We start from the raw sequence: 19,605 nt of genomic DNA, 5'->3' as shown, positions 1-19,605 counted from the left end.
CCCCTCCCAGCTTCCCCTCCCTTCCCCTACCTAACCCGCTCCCCAGCCCTACCTAAACCCCCCTCTAGCCTTTATTTTATAAGTTGAGCCTGCCTCCGGGCTGGCCCATGATCCCACAGCACAGAGCCCTCCAGGCACAGCACCAAATGGCCGCTGTGCCTGGAGGCTCTGGCCCTGCCCATGCCCTGCCCATGCCCCTTCCCTTTTTTCAAGCCCTGGGACTTACACGCATCCCAGGGTTTTACATGTGCCGCCAGGCCTTTTTAAAATAAGCCTGGCACGCGTAGGGCTTTGAAAATCTGCCCCATAGTGCGGAAAATCACAAACAGCACAAAGGCATCAAAATCTTGAAGGCATCAAGTGAAGAGAATAACAAACAGCACAAAGGGGAACTTTCTGGCACATTTATTTTATTTATTTATTTAAAGGCTTTTATATACCGGAGTTCATGTACTAGTACATACCACTTCGGTTTACACAGAACCAATATTGGAAAATTACATCAAACAAGTGGGTATAAAATAACAAGTGGGTATAAAATAACACATGCCTACCTGCCATGCCCTTTATTACACATTGGGGGACTTACTGGCACATCGACTTGCTATGCTCCTAATACAATAAAAGTGTACTTGCTGGCACATACCTACCTACCATACCCCTAATACCACCATAGGGTTTCTTGCTACCTCATGTCTAACTGTCATACTCCTAGTACCAGCATTGTGGACTTGCTGCATGTCTACCTGCCATACCCTAGGTCACCATAGTGTACTTGCTGGCCCTTGCCTACTTGCCATGCCCATAATACCACCATGGTAAACTTGCTGACATATACCTACCCACCATGCCCCTAATATCACCATAGGTTACTTGCTGGCACATCTCCACCTGCCATATCCCTTATACAACCAAAGGGTACTTGCTGGCACATTGCTATCTGACATGCTCCTAATTCCTCCATGGAAGACTTGCTGGCACATGCCTACTGTCATATCCCTAATATCATCATAGGGAATTGGCTGGTATATGCCTACATGTCTTGTCCCTAATTTCACCATGGAGAATTTTGTGGCACATACCTACCTGCTGCTCCCCTAATACCAGCATTAATACTGTTTCTACCTACCTGCTATGCCATTGCCTAATTATGTGCATGAGAGTTTTGGTGTTTCCATAGGGGTAGATTTTAAAAGAAGCGCGATCAGCCTACTTTTGCTTGCGCATCAGACTCAAGCAAAAGTACGCTGGATTTTAGTAGATACGCGCGGAGCCGCGCATATCCACTAAAATCCTGGATCGGCGCATGCAAGGCTATCGATTTTGTATAGCCTGCGCGCGCCGAGCCGCGCTGCCTCCCCCCGTTCCCTCCAAGGCCGCTCCGAAATCGGAGCGGCCTCGGAGGGAACTTTCCTTTGCCCTCCCCTCACCTTACCCTCCCTTCCCCTACCTAACCCACCCACCCGGCCCTGTCTACACCGCCCCCTTACCTTTGTCGGGGGATTTACGCCTCCCGGAGGGAGACGTAAATCCCCGCGCGCCAGCGGGCCTGCTGCGCGCCGGGCCGCGACCTGGGGGCGGGTACGGAGGGCGCGGCCACGCCCCCGGGCCGTAGCCACGCCCCCGTACCCGCCCCCAAAACGCTGCCGACACGCCCCCGGAACGCCGCGACGACCGGGCCCGCCCCCCGACACGCCCCCCTCCGAGAACCCCGGGACTTACGCGAGTCCCGGGGCTCTGCGCGCACCGGGAGGCCTATGTAAAATAGGCTTCCCGGCGCGCAGGGCCCTGCTCGCGTAAATCCGCCCGGTTTTGGGCGGATTTACGCGAGCAGGGCTCTGAAAATCCGCCCCACATTGTTTGCTGTTGTTTTTTTTTTTTTGTTGTACTTTCGGTGTTTATTTTTCCACCAAAAAATAGTAAAAAATTGGAAAAAAAAATGTTTCCTTCTCCTCCATCTATTTTGTTGTTCTTTGGTTTTTCTAATCCCTCTACAATGATCCCAGCCTGATTCTCCCACCTGTTTGTTTGTTAGTTTCACTCTGGTTATTTGTCCACAGATGAAAAATGTGAAAAAAAGACAAAAGAAACAAGTTTATCCTACCATGGACTTGCTGTCTCTTATCTACCTGCCTTGCTGCCATACCACCTCAGGCTGTTCCAGTTTCTTATTTTCTGGTTTTGTATGGGATCTCTCTCACTACTCTAAACATTCAGAACATCAAAATGGTTAATCTTGAACAACTTTTCTGTTGCGTCTGTATTTCTTCCTTCTGAAAGAGGGCTTCTTTGGACAAGCAACCCAGGTATAATCAATCATCAAAGAGGGTGGGAGAACCAGGCTAAAATTGTGGAGGGGTTGGAGAAAAGGAAGAACTATAGAACAGGTGCCATGCTGTGGTAGTGAAAACTGTCTCTTTTATTGCCTTTTTCTGAAAATTTTGTGCTGGGGACAAAACACCCAGGGGCAGATTTTTAATCCTACGCGCGCGGGGTACATTTGTGCGCGCTACCCGGCGCACTCAAATGTACACCCAATTTTATAACATGCACGCACTGCCGTGCACATGTTATAAAATCCTGGGTCAGCGCGCGCAAGGGGGTGCACATTTGTGCACCTTGCGAGCGCCGAGCCCTAGGGGAGCCCCGATGACTTTCCCTGTTCCCTCCAAGGCCACTCTGAAATCGGAGTGGCCTTGGAGGGAACTTTTCTTTCGCTCCCACCCCACCTTCCCCTCCCTTCCTCCATCTAACCCACCCCCAGCCCTACCTAAATCCCCCTACCTTATTTTATTTTTTATGCCTGCCTTTTGCAGGCGTATCTTGCGCGCGCCGGCCAGCTGCCAGCGCGCCATCCCCCGGCACAGCCGCTGTGCTGGAGGGGACCGCCCTCGCACCGCCCCCGGTCCTGCCCCTTCCCGCCCCTTTTTCAAAGCCTGGGACATACGCGTGTCCCGGAGCTTGCGCGCGCAGGGGTAGGTTTTCAGGGTTATGCGCGTAATCCTTTGAAAATCTACCCCCCAGTATAACAAGCCAGGAAGAAATCAAGTGTGGGTGAGAAAAATACTCCAAGGTTCCAAGAGAGAGCACCAATAATATTATAGCAGGCTGGCATGTGGCAGCAAGCGGTTTGCACCGCTCATATTGTTTTGATGTCTTGAAGCCCCTCTTTCTGCTGCTTGCCCCCTTTATCAGTGCCAGCCTTGGAGGTTTTTCTGCCACCTTTTTTGCTTCGTTCCCCCTGCATGGTGCCTTAGGATGCTAATGCCAGTTTGGGTGCCATCTTGCCACTCGTGAAGCCATTAAGGGTTCATGCCACTGAAGCTGGTGCCTTCTTTTGGAGCCTTGGGGTGTTCTTCCCACTTTTGCTGCTTATTTGTTCCTCTCTCTGTGACTCGGAGAACTCCTGCCAATGCTGGTACCCCTTTGCCCTTTTATGGAGCCTTAGGCTATTCATGTCACTTTTGGTACCACTTGCTAGTCTTTCTAGGTACTTTGGAGATTTTCCCCCCCTTCTGATGATTTCTTGCCACGAGTTCTAAGACAATTGATTAGAAAATCCCAACTCTGGTGCCCAATATAGACTGCAGTGCTTCCCCCATTGACTTTAATGGCAAACGAAAATCAAATCAAACGAAAAAATGAAATGTTTTTGTTTTGAAACAAATTGGGGTCTCCACCAAATTAACGTTGAAACGAAATAACGTTTTTTTTCTCCTGCACATCCCTAGTGAATTTATCTATGCTGGTTGAGGTATGGCGAGGCTGCACTGCTAGATTTGAAATAGATCAAAGTTAAAAAAAAAAAAGTCCCTGGGAGAAAATCCAGAGAAGTTTAGTAAATAAGACAGGAGCTAATAATTCTGCTCCCTGCTTTGAGCTTGTCAGTTTGTTTTGGGGGGCTGAAGACCACATAGCTGTATTAAGGCACAAAGGGGCTTTGATTTCTCCTAAAGAGACAAAAGAAATGTTTGGAACTGCAGCGGTGTATAAGTGCCTTTAATCAAGAACTGCTATTTTCCCTAAAAGCTAGAAGGTAGGTTTGGAATTGCCTCTTAAGAAAATTACCTTTAATTAAGAACTGTTACACTTTCCAAAGAGATATAGGCAGTGCTTGGGGTTGCAGCAGAGGGAAGAGGTCTTCCACTAACAAGACATGCCTTGCAACTGCTCAGGGAGGAAACTTGCCCTAATCAAGAAGCCCATAGCGTGGGAACTATACGTTAATAGACTTTTCCTTAATTAGTGAGCAGGAGATTTAAAGCTTACAAAAATACAGCTCTGGCTAATCAGCTAGCACATTCTAGCCAAGTCTTCAGGCTACAGAAGAGGCACACTTCTATTAATTGAAAGACTGCTGCCGGTGAATACAATAGCTGTGTGAAGAGAGTGTCCTGTTAGCCAAGGAATCCCCTTGGTGTCTGCCTTAACTCATGAAATACATATCAGGAATCCAGGGAGCTAGAAGGGTTGCCTTGTTAAGCGTAATTAACTGAAGTCTAGTAGCATATATGGAAAGGTTACAACTGTTTTGTTAGAAATCAAGAAATGGAGCCGTGATTACTTATTGGAAAATATTATACTGCCTGGAGAATAAGACTGTGATATTTTTCAGTAAATAATTGTGCCTGTGAACTTCAAGAATAAAAGTTATTAATGCAATACCTCAGAGGCAGATGTCTGAAGCTGTGATAGTTCCAAGAAGGACAGAATCCCACACAACACAGAATTGGAAAAAGGACATAAAAGTGCTTTGTGCAAAACAAGAGCAGTGGTTAGGCTTAGTTCCAGACACAGCCTTGTCAGTACCTTTGGGCAAGCCATGGCAAAGAGAAGTTGCCAGTACTAAAACCCGGTCACAAGTTGGAGATGGGAAGATATTAGCAGAGATACAAGCAGGGTGCTCCCTGAAGATAGCAATTAGCATATTTAAAACAAATTGGAGGAAATTATTTTTCAAGCAGCATACTATTAAGCTCTGGCATTCATTGCCAGAGAATATGGTTAAGGCAGTTAGTGTAGCTGGGTTTAAAAAAGGTTTGGACAAGTTCCTGGAGGAGTACATAAACTGCTGTTAATCAAGTTGATTTATGGAATAGCCACTACCTATTACCGGCATTAGTGGCATGGGATTTATGTACTGTTTGGGTACTTGCCAGGTACTTGTAACCTGGATTGGCAACTGTTGGAAACAGAATGCTGGGCTTGATGGACCCTCGACCTGACTCATTATGGAGGTTTCTTATGTTCTTATGTTATGTTATATTCTTATGTTATGGTTAGCGGTGTTTGGGTGGACTCTTGGGTACTGAGGCAGATGACCATGCTCACGGGGAGGAGCCCCATAAGGTGCCACAGTACTGGGCTAAACACAGATGCACAAACACAGTTAGTTCTTTTATTAAACAGCTTGAACTGTACCACCAGAGGTGGCAGTAGTGAGGTAGTCTGGATGTAGCAGTTTCAGGACCCTAGGCAAAGGGAACCCTTCTCACCCGTTGCCATTGTCTAATGGTTCAGGTTCTACTAATTGGTCTGTGAGAACCTTTGTGGTCACAGGTGCACTACCCTGTCTGCTTCTCAGTCACCAGAGTCTCTGGGGTTGGGGCACAGATGAGGGAGCAGTGTCAAGTGAGGGCAAGCATATCATCTACACTAGGGGAAGCAGGTGATTACGGTGTAATGTTCTTTCAGGGCCTTGACCACTTTCTGGCCATACTCAGTAGACAGACGGATTTGGTAACTTGGAAAAAATAACATATGGTTCTTTGTGCCACTGATTGGCCAACTTATGCTTTCCTGGTATACCTAATGCTTTCACCAGTACCTGATCTCCATCACTCAGTTCATGATTCTTAACATTGGCATCATATCGAACTTTGTTACTGGTGTTTCAGCTTCCTGCTGCTTCAGAGGCTGCCTGGTAGGCCAGGTTCAATTGCTCCTTCAAGCCCTCAATACTTTCAAGATAGCTTCTTGCAGTGTTGCCATCAGGAGACACTCCAAAGCATACATCCAGCAGCAACCAGGCCTCTCTACCAAATATGAGGTAGTAGGAAGAATATCCAGTAGCATTATTCTTTGTACAATTATAAGCGTGACCCAACCTGCTCAAATGCTGTCTCCATTGATATTTCCACTGGGAATCTGTTAGGAACGCCGGCTGCGGCGCCCCCCTGTCGGGTCGACGGTCGGGTCGACGGTCACAGCAGTAAATTACTCACCGGGAGCATTAGAGGCTCCCGCAGTGGAAGACAGACCTGCTTCGGTTTCTTCGCGGCCACTGCCGCTGTCTCAACCCGGCCGCATGGTTCTCGGTGGTCCAGCACCTCCCCCTCAGCCTTCTAGGAACTGCGCGCGCGCGGCTGCAGAAGAGATTTAAAGGAGACATGACCGGATATTGTCATGGCTCCTCCTGGGACTCCGCCTCCTGGATCCTGTATTTAAGGCAAGGTCTGACACCCAGACCTTGCCTTGGTATTGAGGCTCTGTGCGTGGTTTCCTGTGTTGGTGTTCTGGATCCGCTCCTTGCTCCGCTTCTGCTCTTCTCCTCGTTGGACTAATTCTTTGGCTCCTGACCCTCGACCTGTGGTGGTGATTTTCTGGTATCGACTTGGACTGGCTCTGGATCCTTCTCCTTCTTTGCTCCTGGATCGGCTTCGGACCATTCTCCCGTCTGCTCCTGGACCGGCTCTCGACCTCTCTCTGGACTTCGACCCTTGGACTGGATTGGGACTATTCTTCAATGTATACTCCCGGACTTCTCACGACCTGCTGGAGGCGCCAGCCATCTGGAACCCACGCCCTGCAGGAGTCGCCTGCATCCAGACCATCTTTATTCTTCAGGGAGTCGCCTAAGTCCCAACGGCCATGTCCCTACGGGCTCCTCCTGGGGGGGATCACGAACTTCCAGCGTGAAGTCTTCATCTCAACATCTTCAACAGGCCTTGCCATCTGACGGTAGAGACCGACAAGGGTTGACTTCCTTCTCGGCAGTGTGGACTCTATCTCGGAACAGGGGTCCACTCTCCGATTCATAACAGAATCTACAGTACCCAGCATGTTTAACAGGGTTTGATTGAATTGCTCAGGCTGGGGATCACCTTGAGGATAAGAGGTGGTATGTGATTTCTTAATACCACAAATCTTACACATTTCTTTAATCAGGTGGCTCTCAAAGTTTCGACCTTAACTGGCATGGATATGATTAGGAAATCTATAATGGACAAAATATTTCTCCCATAGTACCTTGGCCATAGCAGTTACACGCTAATCTTTGGTGAATCTAGTGAAGTGATCAGTAATTACTAGGATGTTACCATGCTAAGAGAAATCAGGGAAGCAAACCAATTTGGCAGTGCAATAATAATGGGAGATTTCAATTACCCCAATATTGACTGGGTAAATGTAACATCAGGACTTGCTAGAGTCATAAAGTTCCTGGATGTAATAAATGATTGCTTCATGGAGCAATTGGTTCAGGAACCAACAAGAGAGGGAGCTATTTTAGATTTAATTCTTAGTGGAACGCAAGATTTGGTGAGAGAAGTAACGGTAGTGGGGCCACTTGGCAAAAGTGATGATAACATGATCAAATTTAAATTAATAACTGGAAGGGGGACAATAAGTAAATCTGCAGCTCTAACACTAAATTTTAAAAAGGGAAACTTTGATAAAATGAGAAAAATAGTTAGAAAAAACTGAAAGGTGCAGCTGCAAAGGTTAAAAGTGTTCAACAGGCATCGACATTGTTTAAAAATACAATCCTAGAGGCGCAGTCCATATGTATTCCGCACATTAAGAAAGGTGGAAGGAAGGCAAAACGATTACCGTCATGGTTAAAAGGTGAGGTGAAAGAGGCTATTTTAGCCAAAAAAACATCCTTCAAAAATTGAAAGAAGGATCCATCTGAAGAAAATAGGATAAAACATAAGCATTGTCAAACTAAGTGTAAAACATTGATAAGACAGGTGAAGAGAGAATTTGAAATGAAATTGGCCATAGAGGCAAAAACTCATAATAAAAACTTTTTAAAATATATCCAAAGCAAGAAACCTGTGAGGGAGTCGGTTGGACCATTAGATGACAGAGGGGTTAAAGGGGCTCTTAGGGAAGATAAGGCCATTGCAGAAAGACTAAATGAATTCTTTGCCTCCGTGTTTACTAATGAGGATGTTGGGGAGATACCAGTTCCGGAGATGGTTTTCAGGGGTGATGAGTCAGACGAACTGAACGAAATAACTGTGAACCTGGAAGATGTAGTAGGCCAGATTGACAAACTAAAGAGTAGCAAATCACCTGGACCGGATGGTATGCATTCTAGGGTTCTGAAGGAACTAAAAAATGAAATTTCTGATCTATTAGTTAAAATTTGTAACCTATCATTAAAATCATCCATTGTACCTGAAGACTGGAGGGTGGCCAATGTAACCCCAATATTTAAAAAAGGCTCCAGGGGCGATCCGGGTAACTATAGACCTGTGAGCCTGACTTCAGGGCCAGGAAAAATAATGGAAACTATTCTCAAGAACAAAATTGTAAAGCATATAGAAAGACATGATTTAATGGAACATAGTCAACATGGTTTTACCCAAGGGAAGTCTTGCCTCACAAATCTGCTTCATTTTTTTGAAGGGGTTAATAAACATGTGGATAAAGGTGAACCGGTAGATGTAGTGTATTTGGATTTTCAGAAGGCGTTAGACAAAATGCCTCATGAGAGGCTTCTACGAAAACTAAAAAGTCATGGGATAGGAGGCGATGTCCTTTCGTGGATTACAAGCTGGTTAAAAGACAGGAAACAGAGAGTAGGATTAAATGGTCAATTTTCTCAGTGGAAAAGGGTAACAGTGGAGTGCCTCAGGGATCTGTACTTGGACCGGTACTTTTCAATATATATATAAATGATCTGGAAAGGAATACGACGAGTGAAGTTATCAAATTTGCAGATGATACAAAATTATTCAGAGTAGTTAAATCACAAGCAGGCTGTGATACATTGCAGGAGGACCTTGCAAGACTTGAAGACTGGGCATCCAAATGGCAGATGAAATTTAATGTGGACAAATGCAAGGTGTTGCATATAGGGAAAAATAACCGTTGCTGTAGTTACACAATGTTAGGTTCCATATTAGGAGCTACCACCCAGGAAAAAGATCTAGGCATCATAGTGGATTGTTGCAGTCGGACACTGCTGGCGAGGTAGTGGATCCTTGGGCCGGCCTACCTAGGGTGACGGGGTAGGCCGGGAGGCGGAGCCACAGGCAGGAGGTGTTCACCTGGGAACCAGGAACCCCCCAGGAGGAGCCCGTAGGGCACTGGGACCTCGGGACTTGGAGTATAGGCAGAGAGTCCAGAGGCAGAGATGGGCTTAGGCTGGGACCAGAGTAAACAGGATGGATAGGAAGTCCAAGGTACCCGGGAAGCAGAGGACCGGCTGTACAGGGCCGAGGGCCAGCTGATGACAGGGCAGCGGGCGGCAGCAGAATCTGTAGCAAACCGGAGGCTGAAGCAGGCTGAAAGCTGAAGCGGAGTCTGTAGTAAACCGGAGCTGGAGCAGGCTGTAGGCTGAAGCGGAATCTGAGCAAATCGGAGCTGGAGCAGGCTGTAGACTGAAGCGGAGTCTGTAGCAAACTGGAGCTGGAGCAGGCTGTAGGCTGAAGCGGAGTCTGTAGCAAACCGCAGTCAGAGGCAGGCAGCAGGCTGAAGCGGAGTCGGAAGCAAACCGGGGTCAGAGGCAGGCAGCAGGCTGAAGCAGAGTCAGAAGCAAACCGGGGTCAGAGGCAGGCAGCAGGCTGAAGCGGAGTCGGAAGCAAACCGGGGTCAGAGGCAGGCAGCAGGCTGAAGCGGAGTCGGAAGCAGGAAACGTGGAGATCACCAGGAACGCAACTAAGAACAACTATGCAGTTGTGAACCTCGTTGCAAGGCAATGAGAGAGAGTTTGAGCACCGGTTATATCGGGACTTGGGCGTGACGTCAGCAGCAAGGGCGGGGCCAGGCTTCCGGGAGCTGAGCGCTCAAGATGGGCATCCTCGCGCGCGCGCGAGACGGAGGAGAAGCAGGCACGAAATGGCGGCCACCATGTGGAGTGAGAGAAGCCCCCGGGGTCCAGAGCGGGCGGAACGCGGCGATTCCTGAAGCGGAGGTAGGCAGGGTTGAGCCCTAAGCGGGGGGAAGCGGTGGAGACCGCAACAGTGGATAATATTTTAAAATCGTCGGCTCAGTGTGCTGCAGCAGTCAAAAAAGCAAATAGAATATTAGGAATTATTAGGAAGGGAATGGTTAATAGAACGGAAAATGTCATAATGCCTCTATATCGCTCCATGGTGAGTCCACACCTTAAATACTGTGTACAATTCTGGTCACCACATCTCAAAAAAGATATAGTTGCGATGGAGAAGGTACAGAGAAGGGCAACCAAAATGATAAAGGGGATGGAACAGCTTCCCTATGAGGAAAGGCTGAAGAGGTTAGGGCTGTTCAGCTTGGAGAAGAGACGGCTGAGGGGGGATATGATAGAGGTCTTTAAGATCATGAGAGGTCTTGAACGAGTAGATGTGACTCAGTTATTTTCACTTTCGAATAATAGAAGGACTAGGGGGCATTCCATGAAGTTAGCAAGTAGCACATTTAAGACTAATCGGAGAAAATTCTTTTTCACTCAACGCACAATAAAGCTCTGGAATTTGTTGCCAGAGGATGTGATTGGTGCAGTTAGTGTAGCTGGGTTCAAAAAAGGTTTGGATAAGTTCTTGGAGGAGAAGTCCATTAATGGCTATTAATCAATTTTACTTAGGGAATAGCCACTGCTATTACATAGAAACATAGAAACATAGAAATGACGGCAGAAGAAGACCAAACGGCCCATCCAGTCTGCCCAGCAAGCTTCACACATTTTTTTTTCTCATACTTATCTGTTTCTCTTAGCTCTTTGGTTCTATTTCCCTTCCACCCCCACCATTGATGTAGAGAGCAGTGATGGAGCTGCATCCAAGTGAAATATCAAGCTTGATTTGTTAGGGGTATTAACCGCCGCAACAAGCAAGTTACACCCATGCTTATTTGTTTTACCCTGACTATGTTATTCAGCCCTTATTTTAATTGCATCAGTAGCATGGGATCTTCTTAGTGTTTGGGTAATTGCCAGGTTCTTGTGGCCTGGTTTTGACCTCTGTTGGAAACAGGATGCTGGGCTTGATGGACCCTTGGTCTGACCCAGCATGGCAATTTCTTATGTTCTTATGTTCTTATATTGCATCTGTCATTTTCTAAGCACAGGAAATCAATACAAACCAGATCAAGGGGGCCCTTGCTGGTGATGTTAGCCAAGGGGGCAGCTCTAGTAGGCAGGGTCTTCCACATAAGGCACTTCCCACAAGGCTTTACATATGCTTCCACATCTGCTGACTGCCAGGGCCAATAGAATCTGGACCTTACTAACTCAGTAGTTTGATCTATCCCCATGTGTCTGGAATCTTCATGCAAGCTCCTCAGTACACACCTCCGGATCTTCTGAGGCAATATTAGCTGTTTCTTTACTTTATATGCAGGGTCTTGAATGATTCGGTACAACAAGTCATCGGTCATCACTAGGTAATCCCACTATCTCAGCAACCAGGGAACATCTGGGTGCTATGACACCACAGACGTAACTGGCTTATGGTACGTCTTAGCTTGCCAGACAACCCCAAGGCCAGGGTCATATTTCTGAGCTTGTTGAAGATCAGCTTTCCATAACAAGGGTAACCTTTGCCCATTCAGACTAGCAACTCTGGTATAGGCAACTGGCAAGGCAGTGACAGATGCTACCAGCAAAACTATTGCTTCTACCTCATCTGGGGGTTGACACAAGACACCTGTATCCATTGGTCTGAGCCTTCTGTACTATAGGCCCTTCATGACAGAGCATCAGCATTAATGTTGACCTTACTGGGGTGATATTTTAAGTCAAAGTCATATGTGGCTAAATTGGCCAGGCATCGGTGCCTTGTTGCATTGAGCTTAGAAGGGGTGAGTTCATAGGTTACTACCCCATAGTTCATAGGTTACTACCCCATAGTTCATAGGTTACTACCCCAAATCAAATAAGCCTGATACTTCACTTTCAATGCATATACAGCATAGTTCTCTGATTCAACGGCAGGGGAGAAGAAAAACTGATACTTCACACATCCAGAAAAGTGGGTTCGCACTCGCAAAGCAGGGAGTAGCTGGCTTGTTACGGCGGTTACTACCCCAAACCAAATGTGCCTGATACTTCACTTTCGATGCATATCCAGCATAGCTCTCTGCTTCAACGGCATGGGAGAAGAAAATCAACCAATAAGGGCTGTATAACAGTCTGGGTAAAACAAATAAACATGGGTGCAGATTGCTTATTGCGGCGGCTTCTACCCCTAACTAATCAAGCTAGATATTTCACTTGGATGCAGCTCCATCACTGCTCTCTACATTAAAGGTGGGGGTGGAAGGGAAATAGAACCAAGAGCTAAGAGAAACAGATAAGTATGAGAGAGAAAATTTGCGGGGCAGACTAGATGGGCCATTTGGTCTCCTTCTGCCGTCATTTCTATGTTTCTATGTTTCTATGTTTCTATAATGGATAATTGTCTGTACACACAGTGAACTTGGCACTATCTATATAAATTAAAATGTTAGTTTGTACAAAATTGCTAATCTCAGAAACCACTGCACCGATTGCTTTCAAATTTGGACACAACCTTCCTTTCGCTTACGGGAAGGTTCTTCTGTACTTACATTACATATATGTCACACCTGTGACAGGTAAAAAAGGTTTAAAAATTGGTTTCACAAAACAGCGACATCTGGTGGACATCGGACGTCAGCGCATCCTGTTACACCTTTCACAAACACTCACACGCCCCACACACATCACAAATGTATTTAATTCACACACCCTCCGAACACACAGAAATCCACACTCCTCACCCCCCCCCCCCCCCCACACACACATGCCAATTGGACTTACTTCACACACCCTGCCAAAACACACCAAAACGCACCAAATATCAGGCTGCTACACCTGAGGGCCACGCACAGGTCACATGTTGGCAATTCCCACACCCTCCGAAGTCACACTAAAACACCCTCCTCACACCCCCCACGCACATGCCTGTTCTACTTACTGCCCACACCCTCCGAACACACACAAAAGCGGAAACAGGTCCGTGCTGCTCCAGCGGGGGGCCAAGAACAGTCTGGGATCACATCGCGTACACTACGGCCGTCGGCTGCCAGCAATCAAAATGGCGCCGACGGCTCTTTCCCTTACTATGCCACTCGGAGACAACAATGGCGGCAGTAGCCCATGTGACATAGTAAGGGCGAGGGCCCGTCGACGCCATTTTCAGGACTGGCAGCCAGCAGACCTTTGCCCTTACTATGTCAGAGGACCTAGCGCTCCCATTACTCCTCCACGGTGACATAGTCAGGTGAAAGGGCCGTCGGAGCCATTTTCATTGCTAGCAGCCGACGGCCCGAACCCAAGACTTCGAACCGAACACCTGCTCCACCGACTGACTGTTTGCACAGGTATCCGGGGGGGGGGGGGGGGGCTGCACGGTGGGAGGCCTTAGTTATTTTCTTGCGCGCGTGTTCAGGGGGGGGGGGGGGGGGGTGTTTCAGTCATTATGCAACTCTCGCGGGGGGGCGGGAGGGTGGGTTACTGTATTTCACCGGGGTGGGGTGCGTATTTAAACACTGCGTTTATGGTGGGGTTCTTTTGGGGTGGAAAGACAGAGGGCACACACAAACACAAAACGTCCCTGATCTCGGAAAGGCACCTAATTCGCCCTCTACAAAACAATTAACTAAACAGAGAGTGCTAACTTGGTTAGCCCCTCCCCTATTTTGATACAGAACACGCACAACCTCCCACTGACGGACCACGTTTACCACCACCAATTTCTATTTCGGTGTTTTTTTCTAAATCGGCATCGTAGCTGCTTCTTACAGTCTGGGTCCTCTTGCCTAAGAAAGCATACATTTCAGGGGAGGGAGAATGAGGGGAGAGGTGAGTGTGAGGGGAGAGAGTTGGAGTGGGGACAGGGGAGGGAAGGGGGGGTGAGTGACCAAGGGGGAGGAGGATGAGTGACTGAGGTAAATGGGGAAGGGGGAGGGAGGGTAAAGAACTTGACTCTGCCACTGCAACGCGTGGCCGGGTACCGCTAGTATAAAATAATGAAATTCGTCCACTATAGCCCATTTTAATGCTAAGATATCAAGCTGATGTGCTGGGTACTTTTTCTCAGATTCAGTCAACTTCCTATTAGCAAAAGTAACAGGCCGCAAGCAATTGGAGTGTTCTTGGTATAGTACTGTCCCCAACCCCTCCAGGCTAGTATTAGTTTTCAGTATGGGCCGGATTTTAAAAGCCCTACGCGTGTAAGGGGGGTTACGCACGCTGGGCCTATTTTAAAAAGGCCCGGTGACGCGCGAAAAGCCCTGGGAGGCATCTAAGTCCTGGGGCTTTACAAAAAGGGCGGTCCTGGGGTAGGGGTAGGGTCAGAGGCCTCCGGCACAGCGGCCATTTGCTGCTGTGTTGGAGGATCGCGTGCCGGCAGGCTGCCAGCGCACGCAACTTGCGCCTGCCTCCAGGCATACATTTGAAAATCTACTCCTTAATGCGGCAGTTGGCTGTCAGCAAAAGCCAAAACAGGGGCATGCGTTAGTCGATACATGATTTCTCTGAAAGCCTCTTTGCAGTTTGTGGTCCACCTGGTACTGAAAGGTTCAGAGGGCTTGAAATACTTCACTCCTGAGGCAGGGGCCTTGGTCTTATCTTTTCTTTCTGGGGGGCATATTATCGAGGAATAGTTCTGAATAAATCTCTTGTAGTAGCCTCAAAATCCTAATAAGGATCTCAGGGCCTTCAAATTGGTAGGCCTCGACCATGTAGCTGTTACATTCTTTGTGTCTTGAACTAATAGGGGGCCCTTGGGTCGTGGCGAGTGAAGACTCCGCCCACAGGGAGGAGTTCTGTGGGCACTCACCACAACAGGCGAGGTCTCAGCAGTGATGGACAACAGAGGAAACAACTTTATTATACAGCCAATGGTGATCCGAGGAGCAGATCAATGGAGTCAGTCCAAAGAGTATGACCTGCAAGCTGATCAGTCTGATAGTAATCCGCAGCGCGGAGTAACCTGGTGAATACCTTCTCTAGGCGTAGCTTGTGCTGGCAACTCCAGTAGTGGTCCGCAGCGCAGGGTAGGCCGGAAGCCGGTGGAATAGTTGCACAAGATAGGAGGGATCCGGTTGTGGCCTGCAAGCGGGGTAACCCGAGAATCCGTGCCACAAAGGTAGAAGAGCAGGTTCTGTACTCACACCAGTACTGTGAAAGTAGATGGAAGATAGGCACCGAGGAGCTCCGGAACAGGAACAGCAAGGGTCGTTCGAGAACGATGCAGGAATTCACTGATAACGAAGTGAGGCAGGTAGTAATGGCTTTCCGAGGAGCGGATAGCCCTGAGTGCGGCAAGGCCCCCGAGGAGCGGATACCTAGGTCACCCAGAAAGGACAGCGAGGCGAAGTCCCAAAACTGCTCTGTTTGCTGTTTACTTAAAGGCTTCTGGATTACTTTAGCATTTATTGCAACCTATCAGGATGCCCTAACTTTTCTGTTTTGTTTGTATCTTGTAAAAATACATCATTCTGAACCATGCGTCCCTGAGTGACTGTCAGCTTTCTACCATCATCTAGTTTAAAAGCTGCTCTGTTTCCTTTTTAAAGGTTAGTTCGAGCAGCCTGGTTCCACTTAGGTTAAGGTGAAGCTCATCCCATTGGAATAGACCCCCTTTACCAGAATGTCCCCAGTTCCTAAGAAATCTAAAATCCTCTTCCCTGCATCATTGTCTGATCCACTCATTGAGACTCTGGAGCTCTGCCTGCATCTGGGATACTGCACGTGGAACAGGGAGCATTTCTGAGCATAGCTGTAGCTAGCCTATAGCCAATATGGCCTCGGTCATAGGCGCTACTGCACTCCACATGAATGACTAATCCATTGCAGGAGCCGGTGGAACAAGACAAGCATGTGCTGTGCCTTTTCCTGCACCATCGTCTGATCCTTGCATTGAGACTCTGGAGCTCTGCCTGCCTCTGGGATACTGCTGTTGCGTTCGGCGGACCATGGGCCTGTCCCATAGCCTGCCACCCTTACCACCAGGACGGGCCAGCCCTCTTCACCTCCTAATGCTATGCCGGCTTTCTAGGAAATGGCTTATTGCCGCGCTTGCCTCCAGGCTCCCATCCGCTTGCCTCCAGGCTCCCATCCGCTCTCCAGTGTTGGGCCCCCCTTTCTCATTGTTAAAGATAAAGTTTTCTTAGTTTGTACAAAGTTTCTCTTTCTTTCTACCTTTTTCCTCCATAGCTATTTAGTTCTTTTATGTTATTATATATAATCTCAGAATGTTTTTACGATGCTTATATCTTACACCATTTGCGTTTAACTATGACATGTTATTCTGTTCATTGTATTTTCCTCCTTTCAGTTCAATGTAAGCCGGTATGATGTGCCTTATGAATGTCGGCAAAGAAAAGTCTATAAATAAATAAATAAATAAATAAATAAATAAATAGCACGGCGAGACACCGCACCACGACTGCTCTCCTCTTCACAGCAGAATGCCACCGGTTTCTCAAGGCGCACGTGAGATGACTGCCCTAAATCTAAAGGGCCAGCGGCAGGATATCTCCGGAGGTACCCCCTGATGATATCATCCAGCCAGCCCTATAAAGGGCTGAGACGGAGAACCCTCCAGTGCCTCAGCAATAGGTCAACTCCATTGGAGAAGTGCTTTGCCTCTATGTTCCTAATTCCTGGTTCCTGATCCTTGCTTTCTGTGTGTGTGCTGTTCCTTGTTCCTTGGCAGTCTTGTTTGTCTTCTGAGTTCTTTCTGGTCAGTCTTCCCTTCGTCTGTCTTCAGCATCTCATCTTGCTCCTGTGGTTCCTCATCCTCCCTCCTCTTCTTCATTCCTCTTTTTGAGGCTTGGACTTCTGGCTTTGAATTCTGATTGGACTTCTGTCTTGACCTCGGATTGGACCTTGATGCTGCTTGTGCTCCGCCTGCCTCTGATCATTGCCTGTTTTCCATTACTGCTAGAACTCTGCCTGCTCAGACCACTGCCTGAACCATGACAGTGAGTAAACCCCGCCTGCCACTGACCACATCCTGAACCTGTCTCCATTGCCTGCCGTTTGCCCGACCACTGCTTGAACAGATTCTGCTTCTTCACCGTGCTGGCCTGCAACATCTTCTGTGCAACAGACCTTCACCTCCACAGAGGTCCGCCCCTAGGTTCAGCCGGCCCCGGCACCTGAGGGCTAAACCTAAGGGGAATGAGGGCTAGTATTGGTGAAGCTCCAGCCAGCTCCGCCTGCCAATGGTGGGAACCTGCAGGGATCCTTCCTGCGAGTTGCGCCAACTCCACCTCAGCCTACGGGAGCATTTCTGAGCAGGGGGGAGAGCAGGAGAAAAATGGGGACTCAGTAACTAGGGGGTAAGAGCAGGGATTTGGGGATTGTGGATAAGTGGTGACTCGGTAGGGCAGGGAATCTAAAACAGAGTGGAAGGAAGCAGAGCAGGGAGATGAAGATAGCAGAGACAGAGAGCCTGAGTAGCGATTTGGGGAAATCAGTAGGAACTTAGCAATTGGGTGGATATGAGTGTGGGTGTATTAGATGAGCTGGGGAAAGAATTAGTAAGGGTGTGATTGACGTGGATTACTGGAGAGAGTATGAGAGGCGGTGGAAATGAAGTTGGGTGTTGTGAAGGTGAGAGAGGCTGGGAATGGGCTCAGAAGGCAGTGAAAGACTTGCATAAGAAGGCTCAGTAGGGACAAGATACAGAAGAAAGGGGCTAGGGAGGGAAAGCATGACAAGGAAGGGAACTGGGACTGATGAAGGGATGAGAAACAGAGGAAGGTAAATGATGGTTGGGGAGGGTGTCACTACAGAAGGTGTAAATGGGGGACTAGTGGGTGCGTGAAAAACAAAAAAGGAATAGGAGGCTGTGGAAGTGTGAAAGATGGGGGAAATGGGAGGGAAGAGAATGTGACATAGAAAGCTGGTAGGTAGGTGAGAGATGAAAAGAGGGAGATTGAGGACTGGAGGATTAGAGAGGGAAGAAGAAAGGTAAAATTTAACTCTGAGACTGTGCAGAGAATAGAGATACAGAGAAAAAAGATATAAGGGAAAGATCAGTGTCAAAGATGTAGGAAAGGAAGAAGACAAGAGGAGAGAGAAGAAATGGAAAATGGAAAGGAGATCCTGGAAGAGAACTTAGGAGAAGATCAGAAAGAGAGACCAGGACCAAAAAATGTGTCCATACAACAAACTGGTAGATTTTAAAAGCGTTGCTTGCTCAAAAGTAGCCCCATACATGCATATGTAGGCCATGTGCGAGCAACACAAATTTTAAGAAGCTGCGACGTACACGTGTACATACCTGTGTGCGCGTCAAGAACAAGGGGCGGGGCATGGGTGTTCCTGGGTGGAACCAAGAGTTACGCGAATAACTCCGAATTTTAGAAAAGCTGTCTATGGCACACATCGGTGTGTTATCCATGTAACTTTACTGCTAGTACTGATGAGGATCAAGTTTTAGGGATTTTCAAGACTGCTGAACTACCATATATATTCGGAGAGGAGGGGAAGAGAGAGAGAGAGAGAGCAGTGTAAGAGGGGCACATGCAGCTCAGGGTGGGTTTGAATCATAAGAACCTTATCCAAACCTTTTTTAAACTCAGTTATACTACATGCCATAACCACATCCTCTGGCAATGAATTCTAGAACTTAATTATGCATTGAGTGAAAAATAATTTTCTCTGATTTGCTTTAAATAAGCTACTTGCTAACTTCATGGAGTGCCCCCCCCCCCCCCCAGTTCTTCTACTGTCTGAGAGAGTAAATAACCAATTTATATTTACCTGTTAAAGTCCTTCATTCCCTCCCCCTTGGCCAAGGTGCAAGGGTGTGTAGCTCACCAATGTAACACCGTACTCCCCCAAACCCACCCTGAGTTGAAAATGCCCCTCTTACAGTGATACATTGTGTCATATTTGTCTCTCATATAGTTCTCTCTCTCCCTCCAATAAGGACATGAAAAAGCTGGTTTTCCCCTTGTGTGAGCATATGCACATAAAAGCCGCTAAAGCCCTGGTAATTTATGTGGGATATTTACTCAAGCCACTTCTTAAAATCATGTGCACACATATGTGCGCAGTGGGGTATTTCAAATGATAGGCGTGCATGTGTGCGCACGATATAAAATTGCAGCTTTTCTCTGCTCACGTGCTCATAACGCGTGTTTATGGGTGCACACACACATTCTTTTTAAAATTAGCCAGAAAGGTAGAAAAGAAAACATTTTATTTTCAGTTTAAAGAGAGGAATATGTCAGATTTGGGAATATGCATTTCTTATATCTTTGTATGTTGCTCAGTATAGGTGGAAAATTTTATTTTTCTGTTTCTCTTTCTCACATGTTGCACTGCTCATAGAGCCTGGCTTCCTGAGGGTTTCCATTTCAGTTTCTGTCTGCACATTTCTGTTTCTAATTAGTGGTCCCTTATTTTGTATTAGC

This window comes from Rhinatrema bivittatum, chromosome 4 (assembly GCF_901001135.1).
Source record: "Rhinatrema bivittatum chromosome 4, aRhiBiv1.1, whole genome shotgun sequence".
In the NCBI taxonomy this organism is placed as follows: Eukaryota; Metazoa; Chordata; class Amphibia; order Gymnophiona; family Rhinatrematidae; genus Rhinatrema; species Rhinatrema bivittatum.
This window is presented reverse-complemented; position numbering follows the sequence as displayed.